Source organism: Dipodomys merriami, unplaced genomic scaffold (genome assembly GCF_024711535.1).
Source record: "Dipodomys merriami isolate MVZ:Mamm:240054 unplaced genomic scaffold, mDipMer1.0.p SCAF_16, whole genome shotgun sequence".
NCBI lineage: Eukaryota > Metazoa > Chordata > Mammalia > Rodentia > Heteromyidae > Dipodomys > Dipodomys merriami.
Window position 1 is genome coordinate 34,775,644 of NW_027202937.1, and position 12,168 is coordinate 34,787,811.

The window sequence follows — 12,168 nt, forward strand, 5'->3', positions numbered from 1 at the left end:
TCAATGGGTAGAGATAGGAGGGCCCTGCTTTGGGGAATACTTAGATACAGTGTGTTGTTTAGCCCCAGGGGAGCCCTGGTCCTTGTGCTGTGTTTGGGTATGCTTTGCTGAGGCTTGGCCTCCATAAAATCATGGTACAAGCTCTGTTCCCAGCTGCAGGTCTTTGTAACAGTTGGCTGCCTGTAGACCACTAGCAGTCTCCAAAATAAAGATTCCAAAATTTGACCCCTCAAAATATGGCTTTACTATTTTCTCATGGCTGGATTTTTATATCCTATTTAAGGTATAACACGGACTCATTTTTCTTAACAATTTGATCCCAAACATGAGAATAGGGATGATGACATTTAGATATTCTGAAGAGAAGCCACAAAGTGATTCTGATAAGCAAAAAGGCAAAAGTACAATAAGATTGTGTGTGTGTGTGTGTGTGTGTGTGTGTGTGTGTGTGTGTGTGTGTGTGTGTACTGGGGCTTAATCTCAGGATATCTCACTCCCACTTTGCCTTTTCACTCACCACTAGCATTCCACCACACATCCAGTTCTAGCTGAGACTCACAGATTTGGCTGCCTGGACTTATTTTGAACCATGATCCTCAGATCTCAACCTTCTGAGTAGCTAGGATTATAGTGATGAGCCACAGATACCTGCCCAATAAGATGTTTTTCAGAGAGCATACTTGGATACTTTTTGTTACTTTATGTTCTTGTAATAGTTATATTTTCTTCCCAATGTCTTATATATAAGTTAAGCTTTATCATAGGTATGTATATGTAAAAAAAGTCTGCAGGGCTACAGAATCTATTGAGGAGTCTGGAATGTGTCCCTGAGGAGATTTGGTAAGGTTGCTGATGTAGTTGGCCCACTATTGCTTTATTTTAGCTTGCTCTGGTGTGTGTGTGTGTGTGTGTGTGTGTGTGTATGTGTGTGTGTGTGTGTGTATGTGTGTGTGTGTGTGTATGTGTGTATGTGTGTGTGTGTGTGTGTGTGTGTGTGTGTGTGTGTGTGCATGTGTGCTGTTACTAGAGCTTGAACTCAGGGCCTGATGCTCTTGCTTGGCTTTTGTGCTTATGGCTGGCTCTCTGCTACTTGAGCCACATCTCCACTTCTGGCTTTTTGCTTGTTAAGTGGAGATGAAAGTCTCACAGACTTTCCTTCATGAGCTGACGTTGAACTAGGATTTTCAGATGTCAGCTTCCTGAATAGCTAAGACCTCCAGCTTTAGCTTGTGTTGAAGCAGTGGCAAGAACCTAAAGGAGACAGAGTACAGAAGGTGGCTATGGTCCTGTGGCCGGCAAGTCTTTACTCACTGAGCAAGTTCCCCGATGTTGTCAGGCTGCACAGTGTGCCAGCCTGGAGAATCATGAACTCTTGATTCACTGTCTTGTGTATTTCCAGCCACATGGGCACTGGAAACAGCAAATTAAGCCTTACAAGGCAACCCTTCTTCTTCCCAGCCTTCTGTGAGGGAGCTGAGGTTTATGTGGATGGAATGAGTACTGAGCTACTGTCCTTTCCTTTACCTGGCCTTAGAGATTTCCCTGAAGCCTTTAAGGGGCCTTCCATGAACAGGTCTGGTCATGCTCTGCCCTATAAAGAGAACTGGATTTTCACCCAGAGATGACAACCCGACAGCCTGCAGGTTCTGCAAGTTAGGTTCATTCTGTAGATTTGTTTAGTTGGATCTGCATAGTGTTTCCAAATAGTATCTTTTAAAATCAGGGAATTGAGAAATGAATAAGCTTCTGTTCCAAAAGTCAGGAGATCAGGCAATACCATAGCTGTTGTTAGAAGCCCCTCCAAACCCTCTGAGGGGTTTAAACACATTTGAGATTACGATCAGCAGAGCAAAATCTAGGCACAGAAAGCCTATCTTGCTCTGCTCCCATTACCTCTGTTGTAAAGCTAGGCTTACTTATCTGTTTGAATCTGATCACTAAGTCATTATTATTAGTTAAACCCAAGGCCTTGTGCACGCTAGGCAAATGCTCCAATCATCGAGAGGTTCCCATAGATCTGCATGTTTAAAGAGGACCTTTCTCTGATCCTTTGCTCATCAAATAACTCTTAGTTATAATTTGGCACTAATGAAGTAAGGGTGCTGAATCTAAGTATCTTCCTACAGGCATCCTGGTGCCTTGCTGGGTGGAGGGGGCTTTCTACTCAGCTCTGAAAAGCCTAGAGGTGAGAGAGGCCATCTATTGAATTGCAGATATCATGCTGTTGAGCTTTAGGAGATCTTTTGCACAGAAATGTTCTGATTCTGCCTTGATTACCTCCCTAAATGGTTTGATTCACTCACCTCTGAGTAGCCTGTTAAGTATACCCTTATATGGAAAGTTTAAGCTGACCTCTGAGCTACTTCCCTAGAGGGAAAAGCCTGCTGCACCTGAGGTCTGCTTTTACTGGGCTTGAGTGTGTTAGGTCTGTATGGTGACACCTCTCTACCTCTTGGCTAAGTTTCTGCCCAGTATCTGTTACCTAGGTAACTGGCAGACTTGGAAGCAGTTACCTTCCCCTCCTGCTAGGTCACATCCTAGGCCACCTCTGGTCATATGCCTCCCAATCTGACCTTAGGAGGGTCCCAGATCCTGAAGTCATGTCCCGATCCAGTGTGGCCACACCTTCCCCCCACTGGCCACACCATTTCCTGTCCCTGGCCTAGATAAGTCCTGGCCTGGGGTGGTTGCCCCTTTCCTTTTCAGCCATGCTTCTCCACCATGCATAGTGGGGGCAACAGTTCAGTAAATAAACCTCTTCTCCTGCCTATAGTGCGTGGTGTTCTCTTCATTGGTTACCTAATGAAGCCTACCTCTTTAATATACCTTACAGAGTGCCCCCACCCAAGCATTGTTTTTGTCTTTAAAAGGTTGGTTCAAGCTTTGTTCTGGCCTGCAGCTCTTTGAGACAGGAGTCCACCTGCAGATATCAGCTTTCCAATAAAGACTCCCAATTCAACCTCTCAAAATATGACCTCTCTGTTTCTCAATGACTTAACTTATAAAACCAATACCACATTACTGTTGGTGGAAGAAGGTATACAACCAGAGTTTTGTTTTTAGTAAATGACTACTCCTGGATCACTCTTGTACTTTGTGTCCTCTCTGCATACTGGCTGATGGTGAACTGTAAGACATCAGTGTTGGCCTGTGGAGAATACAACCAGGTAAGATCTACCTTGTGAACCTTGTGAACCTCCTCAGGTCCTTCCTCTTAGTGTTGTATGAGAACTTGATTGGTGAGAAACAGAAACCACATTCTGAGATGTTGAACTGGGGTCTTTATTAAAACCTGGTAACTGCAAGTGGACTCTTGTCTCAAAGACCAACAGCTTCAAAGAGAGCTAGCACAAAACTTTAAAGACAAAAACCACAGGTTAGGGTGAAGACCAAGTTTTAACCAAAGTGTTATATATAAACAAAGCAAACCATCTAGATCAAGGAGCAGGGCTTTCCTGGGGCTAAATAATGAGATGCATCTGCATGTTCTCTAAAGCAGGACTTTACTAGGCTGAACAACATGACATATTTGCATATTGTCTGAAGCAGAGCTCTCCTAGCTCTCCTAGAGCTATGCATGTGTAATTCAAAGAATGGCTTGTATTTACCTCTAGGCCTTTGAAGCTGGGTGAAAAGCCCCCATTAACTTAGCTAGGCACCAGGATGGACAGGGCATGTTACTTAGATCTATTCTCCTTATTTTATTAGCATCTACAGTTGTGGCTGTTGAGAGACTTTAGGGGCCAGCTTGAGGCCACCTGAACAATGGCTCTAACTCAACAGACCTCACTGATTTGGGGGATTCCCCCAAATCATAAGGCACTCATGAAGGAGAGTGGCCCTGGATCTTCCAGCATTGCACAGTGCTGTCATTCCATTTCCATCTGCTGATCAAGGTGTCCAAATGAAGCAGGATAACTTGAGGAAACTGAGGCCTGGTGAAGGCAACTCAGAAATATGGTATTTAGAAACTTAGACGTGCCATCTTTGCTTCAAAGAGAGACACAAGATGCATTCATTCCTGAGAGATTCATTTATGTATGCCTTCCTGAGAAAAACTGTTCCCCAAACTTAAACCATCTCTTGCCCCAAAATGCAGATAGCAGGATGCCTCCTTGTCTCAAGGATAAAGATCTGTTTTATGGCAGGATGCATTGTTACCTGGAAACTCAGAAAGTAACACCAGGTATGATTAGAGCAAAGACAAAGCTCTTATCTTGCATAAAATTGAAGCCAGACCCCTTGCCTTTACCCTATAAATACCTCAACAGCCCAAGGAACTTTGTGTCTCTCTGAGTGTCTCTGTGTGTGTGTGTGTGTGTGTGTGTGTGTGTGTGTGTGTGTGTGTGTGTGTGCCTATGTGTCTGTGTGTTTGTGTGTGTATCTCTCTGTGTCTACCTGTTTGTCTCTGTGCTGAGCTCACATATAGAATAATGCTTAGACTTAATAAGTTTCACTTATTATTTCAGTAAATACTATGTCAGTATTAAATAACACACACTATGTCAATATTCACTACAGTCTCCTTGTGTCTCTACCTTCCTATGAGAGCACCTACACTCTGGTAGAGTGTGCCCCTGCCCTTCTGTTTGTCTGCTTGTTTACTTATTCAATAAAGCTCTGCCAAGTTTTCTTCCCATCAATTCTTATTCTGCCATGAAGTCAAGGACCTTCAGTGAAGAGTTCCTACATTTAAAGGGAAGCCTCACTAAACCTCACCTCTGTCTGATGACACTCTTATACCAATAGGAAATGGGAAAATACAAGAACCATTATTGGAACAAAACTTGGGTGTTTTCACCTTACTCCACATTAATAAACTACCCCAATCTGAGTGGATAAAACAGTCATTTTCTTGTCAGAACCTGCTGACTAGTTTTGGGGTTCAATTTTGGAAGGATCATAGCAGGGTTAGCTTTTATTTGTGGCAGGAGTTTCTGTGGAATGCTGGAGATGGCTTGATGTACATGACACATCTGTGTTTCTCTGTGTAGCTCAGGCTCCTTCACAGCATATCAGCCTCAGGATAGACAAAGTTCTTCCAAGACAGTGGAGATTGCACAGAGCTAGTCACTTGGAGTGAGGCAGAATCTGTATAGTATGTTAGTATCTCACTTTGAAACTGCTTATTTTTGTAGCTTATTTTACTTATTAATTTTTTGGTGATACTGAACTCAACTTCACACTTGCTAGGTAAGCTCTCTACCATGTCCTCAGCTTTTTATTTTCAAAAAGAAAAAGTATATTCTAAATTATATAGGTATTTAAAAATATTCTATCTCAATTCAGGTGCTGGTGACTCACATCTATAATCTTAGCTACTCAGAAATTTGAGATCTGAGGGCTGTGATTTGAAGCCAATCTGGGCAGAAAAGTTCTTTTGCTTCTTGGGTCTCTTATTTCCAATTAATGACACACAAAAAAAGCCAGAAGTATAGGTGTACCTCAAGTAGTAGAGCCCCAGATTTGAGTAATAATGCTAAGAGATAGTACCTAGGCCCTGAGTTTGAGCTCCAGTATGATTCACAAAAAGAATTATTCTATCTCTGTATCTTTCTGTGTACAATTTTTTAATCATTCTTCCTTTAGGATAATTCTGTTGAAATGAGCACAAGTAAGTAACTGGCTTCTAGAAAGGTGCTGTGAAAAACTCTATGGTTGTGTTCCCCCACAAAACAATTAAGAGGCCAATGCAAGAGGATTGCTCAGGAGTCTGAGGTTAACCTGGGCAATATAACAAGACCCATGACTAAAATGTTCTACAATATCATGCTACTTTACATGCAGTGGGATGGTCACAACACAGCACTACATGTTGAAATGATGTGGAAAAATCAGAGCCTGTGATGGTAGGAATGCAAATGATGGCCACTTCAGACAGCTGTCTGGCAGTTTCTAAAGATGGTAAAAATTGAGTTACCATGTAATATATTTCAGTACCCTGTACATACACAAGAGAAATGAATAATATGTCTACAGAGAACTTATACATGAATGTTCACATGAACATTAGTCACAACAGTAAAACGTAGGAACACCCTCAATACCCTTCAACTGATAAACAAATGTGTTCTATCCCTATAGTAACAGGATACTACTATATCCTTTTGAAAAGAAGTTAGTACTCTCAATCTGGATCAAAGTCCTAACCATAGGATCTAAAATTATAAAATTCTAGCAGACCTGAGGAAGAATTTCATGACACTGAATTTAGGAGTGATTTCTTGTAGATAGCACAAAAACACAAGGAATAAACATAAATAGGACTACAGGAAAAGTTAAGACTTCTGTGCATCTAAGGATAAGGTCTAGAGAGTAGAAAAGCAACCTGCTAAATGTTAGATTTGCCTGGGAAAAGGGCTGCTATTCTTCATGCCAGTCTGAACATAGACTTCTCCCTCCCTCTCACCTCCACTGTTTTCCACGCAAGACCCCCTCATATCCTACTCTAGAAGTCTCTCCCCAGCACCTGTGTTACCCAGGTGACTGGCATACCTGGAAGCAGTTACCTCCCTTTCACTGAGGTCACATCCTGGACTGCCCTATCATGCTTCCTTCGGGCAATGAGAGATTATCAGACTCTGAGGTCATCTGCATCTATCTGCCGTGGCCGCTCCATTACTGCTTCCTCCCCATATATAACTCCAATCCTACCAGATGTTGACTCTTTCTGTGCACACCTCGACCTAGTGAAGGGCTGGCAGTTTGGAATACGATTTTCTTTTTCCTCCTGAGGACCGCGTGGTAGCTTCCTATCGGCTAAACCTTACACTGAACAGAAGAAAAATACTTGCATATTGTATCTAAAAAAGGATAATATTATTGGGCACTGGTGGCTCATGCCTGTAATTCTAGCTACCCCAGAGGCTGAGATCTGAGGGTTGAGGTTTGAAGCCAGCCAAGGCAGGAAAGGCCATCAGACTCTTGTCTCCAATCATCCACCTAAAAAACTGGAAGTGGAGCTACAGTGGCAAAGCACTAGCCTGGAGCAAAAAAGCTCAGAGACAGCACCCATGCCCTGCATTCAAGCTGATCAAAAAAAAAAAAAAAGTTCAAATTAATTATATATAAAGAACTATGACAGTTCAACAACAACAAAATAAAAAATCACCCAACTTAAAAACAGGCAAAGAACTTGAACATTTCCCCTAAGCAGATATACATATAATCAACAAACAGAAGGAAAATATTGAACATAACTAATCATCAGGGGAGTGTTAATCAAAACCATAGTGAGCTATCACCTAGTTAGCACAGGGTTAGGAGGGCTTTTTTCAAAGGAGCAGAAAGTAAGTGTTGATTTAAGGTCTGCTCCTGGATGGCAAGCAGACTCCACCCGCCTCTCAGCAAATTCTGCCCAGTACCTATGTTACCTAGGCAACTGGCACACCTGGAAGAGGTCACATCTGCATCCACTGAGGTCACATCTGGATTTATGTGGCCACACCTTTCCCCACCTCTACCCTCACCCAGGGCCAGACACTCTCTTTCCCAGCTGTGTGGAGTGCTAACATGGCTAGGTGCCAGCCAGAACAATGAATAACCCTACCCCTTACCTGAATACCAAATGTGTGGTGTACTTCTTACTCAGCCTCTTCTTTAAAAACCTAACAGGGGACAAACAAGTCGTTTAAGGATTCAGGTGGACCTGTTGCAACAATGAGAAGTACAAAGTGTCATGTCAAAACCAGCTTTACAATGTCGGTGCGGGGGGAGGGGGGGGGGAGGGGGGTATAATTGGGTGGGGGGAGGGGGGAGGCGGGGAAGGGAGGTGAAGGGTAAACAAAGGAGGAGGCTGCAATGCTTGGTAAGAAATGTATGCATTATCCTGCCCATGTAATTGTAGCCCCTCTGTACAGTATGTTCTCAAATAAAATAAAATAAAATTAAAAAAAAAAAAACCTAACAGTTGGTGAGGAAGTAAAGTGAGAATTTGTGCACTGTTAGGGTTATGGGAAATAATGTGGCAGTCCCTCAAAAAATTAAGCATAGAATTGCCATATAATCTACCATTTCTACTTCTGATTATATGTCCAAACAATTGAAAACAGAGAATCAAGGAGATATTTATATATCTTTGTGCATAATAGCATTATTCATAACAGTCAGAAGTGAAAGCAATCTGTATCTCAGATGAGTAGGTAGATAAAATATGATGAATAGAGACAATGAAATATTACTCAGCCTTAAAAAGGAGGAAAACCGGGGTTCTGGGAAGATGGCAGAGGAGAAGCTGGAGTCTAAGCAGGCTCTCGTATAGAAAGCAGTTTTAGAGTTCCAGTGAACAGTCCTAAGCCAGAGAATTATACCAAGTGTGCCATCACAGGACAGAGAGTTAGGCCAGAGAGGGAAACCCAGGCAAGGAGACACTTCTGAGCTCCTGACAGCAGCCGGCGGGGGAGCGCAGGAGCCAAACCTGAGCCACAGAGAGTCTGGGACGAAGGAGCCAGACGCAGCGGGCGAGCGGATTCTTCTCAACACCAGGAAGAACTGACAAGGAGCAGACATCTTCATCCTGCAGTTCGCAGACCAGAGACGACCCAGGATCCAAGACTCGACGTGAGTAGAAGCCCGATGTCCTCACTCCTTCTCAGGGAGCAGAGGAGGGAAGGCCACCCCTCCCCTGCCCCCAGCACCGGAGATCTCCATCTTGGATACCGACAAAGCTCGGCGGAGCTGTTAGCTCCAACTCAGGCCTTGGAATAAAACGAGTCATTTAGCAGGTCACAAGAACTTAACGGGGGCGTGACCTGCCAGACTCAGCTCTATCCAGGGAAAAGTCACCCAGCTTGGGCGCCAGCCCTAGGTGTGGCTTGCTTCACTGGGTAATCAGAGCCAGAGGCCGCCCCTCCCTCTAGCAGCCTCAACAATCAATTGAAAATCAGTAAACAGAAACCCTGAGAATGGCTCCAGGCTGGGCTCTGAGGTTTTCACAAACTCGCCCCCGGGAAAAGCTACTGTCTGTTGAAAGGCCTCAACTCTACCCTGAACCTAGCCTCATCACTGCATCCCCCTCTTTTGTGATACTCAAAGCAGATCTGCCTCCCAATGAACTAGCCTGGTAGGAGGATCGCCAAATCCTGGGTAAAGCAGAGCATTTTTCTGCCTGTTCGAACAAACTGACTTAAGAAACCAACCAAGCCACAGGACCACAAGCAGACCAGAGACTCCAACAAGAGGCTGGTTACGGACACAAGGGAGATACAGGATTTTTCCCACCCCTCCCAAAAAAATCAAAGAACTTTTTCTTCTTCTTCTTTTTCTTTTATTTTTTATTTTTTGGTACCTTATATAAAAATTTTTTTTTCTTTAATAAAACTTTTTTTAATCTTTAATTTTTGCCTTTTTTTGAAAAAAAATTGTTTTCCAGAAACTTTTTTTTCCTCTTATAATTTTTATTTTAGGGATACGTGCGTTTTTCTTTCTTTTTTTGTTTTCTTTCTCTTTTTTTCTTTTTTAATTACCTTTTTGTTTTTTGTTTAGCTCTACCGAACTTCTCATCTTTTTTCTTCCTTTCTTATCCTTTTCACCTTCTCCTCTCTTTCATTCTTCTTTATGTGACTTAATTCTTGTCCTGCACATCCTCAGATAAACCCTTAGTTGACTATTAGACCCTATCCCCCATTGTGTACACACTTAATCCACAAATTTATTACTCAATTCAAAACCTCTAAGACTTAAATTCCTTAACAGCAGTACTACCTCTTTATACCTATATAATATTTTAAGCATTTTATTTTTAACTTTTTCACATCTCCTTTATATCCCTCCCCGTCTCTCAATATATTCACGTTCTTCTCTAAGTAGATTGTTATGGAATCTACATAATTTTATTAATTTTTACTTTTCTATTTTTTCTGGTCTCTTTTCTTTTCCCTTTCCCTTTCTTCTTTTTTCTCTCTCTCTACTTTTATTCTACCCAACCTATTTCCTGCTTTGAGATTAGGACTTAGTTAACTCTCCCTGAGCCTCCCCACATCAATCTATTCCTATTTTTTACCCACATCTCTCCCTAACCCTAATAATTTCTGGTCTTCCAAATTCTTCTTTGTGGTTCGTAGCCCATTAAAATATAGTTGTTTGATGTTGAATAAATGTATCTGTTGAACTAGATTGTATCTGTAGACTATTGACTGTGCAAATTCAGACTTTGGTTGATGCTTGCCTTAAGATAGTGTTCTAGCACAAAACTGGTGCTATTTTCATCTCAAATGGGCAGAGTAAGCTGGGGAAAACACAAGAAAAATGGCAAATCCGGGTATCTCAATTCCCAATCTTGATAATCAGGGGACAGAACAGATAATGAATAATCCAGAGGAGAATTCCCAAATAGCTCTACAAACACTGCTGGCAAACATGATAAATGAAAAGATTGAAAGCATACAAAGGACTCTTTATGAGAGTGATAGAGAGAGAGAGGAGGCAATCCAAAAGTTTATACAGGAATATCATAAGCGTGAGGAAGCTACTCAAAAACTGATACAGGATTTGCATGAGCAGCTTGAGAATACTCAAAGATAAAGGCAGGAATGGCATGAGCAGGCTGAGAACACTCAAAGAGAACTACAGGAATCCCACGAATGGGAGAAAGCTAATCAAAGAGTAATACAGGAATTGAGAGAGCAGGAAGAGAATACACAAAGATCACTAAAGGCATTCATGGAATCCATTAACAAAGAGCTGAAGGAAGTCAGGGAGACCACAAAGGGAATGCTGAATGGAACCCAACAGAAGGAATGGGAGTCCAAGGAAACCATAACCAATCAACTAAGTGATTTGAGAATAAACACTGAACACCAAATTAAGGAAGTAAAGAAATTCATACAAGATCTAAAACAGAGCTTCAACAAAGAATTTGAAGCCATCAAAGCTGACCAATTAGAAGGAAAAGAGATAAAAAAAACAAAGTAGAAAGTCTTGACAGCAGGTTAGACCATGCAGAAGATCGAATCTCAGGGATTGAAGACAGCCTAGATATTATAGAGAAAGAACATACAACCATCCAAGACAAGTCCAAGAAATATGATAGATCTATCCAACACTTGGAAGACACCATCAGAAGGCCTAATCTAAGGATAATGGGTGTAGAGGAACACCTAGAAACAGAAGTTAATGGCCTAGGAAATTTGTTTAACAGGATCCTAGCAGAGAACTTCCCAAACATGCAAAAAGATAGGCCTATTCAGATACAAGAAACTTTTAGAACTCCAAATAGACCAGACCAGAATAGGACATCCCACCATCACATTATAATCCACACAGGATCAACTCAGACCAAGGAAAAGATCCTTAAAGCTGTCAAGGAGAAAAGATTAATCACCTATAAAGGGAAACCAATTAGAATCACCTCAGATTTCTCAGCAGAGACAATCAAAGCAAGAAGAGCCTGGAATGATGTATGCCATGCCCTAAAAACAAACAACTATCAACCAAGAATAATGTACCCAGCTAAATTCTCCTTCATAACTGAAGGCCAAATAAAAACCTTCCATAGCAAAGAAAAATTGAAGCAATACATCTCCAACAAACCAGCCCTACAAAAGATTCTTAAAGATGTCCTACATATAGAAAACCAACAAGACCACAATAAAGGCCAAGAAACTGCACCCAAACTGAGAATCCAAGAACCATAGGAAGAACTCAGTTTTCGCAGCCCCCAAGAAGGTGGATAACATGGCAGGAACTCCCAAATACCTCTCAGTCCTATCTCTTAACGTTAACGGACTGAACTCTCCAATTAATCGACATAGACTGTATAGTTGGATTAAAAATCAAGACCCTTCTATCTGCTGCCTTCAGGAGGCACATCTTGCCTGTAAAAACAAACACATTTTCAGTGTTAAAGGCTGGAACAAAATCTACCAAGCAAACGGCCCCCATAAACAGGCGGGAATTGCAATCCTAATATCAGACAAAATAGATTTCAAATTAAAATTCGTGAGAAGAGATAAAGAAGGTTGCTACATACTAATTAAGGGATCTCTCCTTCAGGAGGATATTACAATTCTAAATATCTACTCGCCAAACAATGGAGCACCCAAATTTATCCAAGAAACACTACTTTCCCTCAAATCCCATATAGATCCAAAGACATTAATTGTTGGGGATTTTAACACACCACTCTCCCAACTAGATAGATCAACTCGGAAAAAACTCAACAGAGAAACC